The sequence below is a fragment of the Wasmannia auropunctata genome, unplaced genomic scaffold (assembly GCF_000956235.1).
Source record: "Wasmannia auropunctata unplaced genomic scaffold, wasmannia.A_1.0 LD336060.1, whole genome shotgun sequence".
Taxonomy (NCBI): Eukaryota; Metazoa; Arthropoda; class Insecta; order Hymenoptera; family Formicidae; genus Wasmannia; species Wasmannia auropunctata.
In genome coordinates, this window is record NW_012026830.1 from 2,464,063 (window position 1) to 2,465,752 (window position 1,690).

The 1,690-nt window shown below is 40.7% G+C and overlaps 1 long non-coding RNA gene across 1 annotated transcript; it reads left to right on the forward strand.

Annotated features, from left to right (window-relative positions):
• Positions 1 to 670: 670 nt before the first annotated feature.
• LOC105450566 lies at positions 671 to 1,272 on the forward strand. The gene is made up of 3 exons (XR_974476.1): positions 671 to 720; positions 795 to 900; positions 1,233 to 1,272. It is a non-coding gene; the product is annotated as an uncharacterized LOC105450566 (long non-coding RNA).
• Positions 1,273 to 1,690: the final 418 nt, after the last annotated feature.

The window sequence follows — 1,690 nt, forward strand, 5'->3', positions numbered from 1 at the left end:
CGTTTACGTTGTTTGTCCAGTGTACTTTCTGTATCTAATCCTAATGACTCGAGTTCGCTTGTTATTTGCGCTTTGCTTAGTCGGTAAATCCACTCTTTTCTCATTTTGATAGCTTGTGTTTGATAGCTTTTCTCTCGGTTCTAAGCCTGTTCGGGCGCCATAAAACGGCCTGACCTTTCTTCGCGCGGGGTAGCTCGTCGGGAGAAGCAACGTGGTGAAAGGAGGGTCCGGGAGTGAGAAAAGGGCACAAAGAAAATGCAATGTGTTTGAGAAAATTAAGAAAGAGATATATTAACAAAATAGTAAGATATATTACATAATAAAAGAATATCTGGAAAAGATAATAATGAAGAAGATATAATAATCGGCGTGAATTTTGTGCGCGGCGAGAGAGTGGATTTCTCGACGTTGAGTTTGCGTGTATTGGGTATGCGTTTGTTAAGCTACCGGCGGATAGCGGGCACGGTGTGTGTGTGTCGTATGCATAAGTGCCTGGGGAACTCAGGGTGGGAACGCCCGGCGGCCGAGTATGTTCGGCAGGGACGAGACGGATCTCGCACAGGGGTGAAGGAAGGATCGGGCAGTGAGAAACAACATGGCTACCGGGCCATGCAATTTCGGGAGTAAAACTTATGCGCGCGCAAGCAGGCTGTAACCGAAGCGTGGGGGAGAGGCAAGCTCACAGCTCACTGCATAAACGAAACAAGACAATAAAAGAAGGTTAGACACGATTTCTGTTTCTGTTCTTAATCATAGATAATTATTTTGTTCTTAATCGCTTTTTTATCTTTTAGCGAGTGCCGAACATCTATGTCTTTCTCGTGTTTCGACAAGAAATGAGTTCCCAGACTTATTTCTTCCTGTTTGCAGCGAAAGAAGTTTAAGCTTCGTTTTCGTAAGGTATGTTTTCTATTTCTGTTATTGATACTTTTGATGTTTGATATTTATTAGTAACTTTTTTATATTTCATAATTATTTTTCAAATATTTGATAACTTGCTCTTGTTTTGAACCAATAAGTACTTGAATATACGCTTGAAATATAATTGTTTCCAAGCTAGCGAAGAAAGATTATTATGTTATTAATATGTTCGATATTTGTAATAGTCATTTTATCCGCTAACACGTTATTAAGTTTTCCTCGCTAGCTTTGAAACATTGTTTTGCAAGTGTATACGAGTACTCGATTCTAAAATGCAACAGAATTGTAATGCTTGCAACGTCATATTTTAGGAATTGATATGAAGGATACATTGCAAAAGGTGCTATACAGGGTGATTCAGAACAACCCCTCGTCCTTGAAAAGACGTATTCTTGACTCAATTCTAAGACGATTTTTCCTTTACAAAAATTTTGTCCGAAGCTTAGTTTTCAAATTATAACGAGAAATAGTTAGCAAATTACGGGCCGCGTACGGATGGTAGACAGGGGCGGCGCAACTTACTGTCCGCCGGCAGGCGGTACGCGGGACCGTCGCGACGATCAGCTGACTACACGCGCGCATAAACATGCGTTTACATTCTCTCTCTCTCTCTCTTTTTCACACACACACACACACGCACGCACGCCGCACGCAATATCTTACCTTTTGAAAGATTTGTCGACTTCTCGAAAAAGATGGATTAATTCCCATGTGATTTCCACGTAATGAGTGTTTATTTAATAATTTCAATAGTTTAATGCAAACGTCA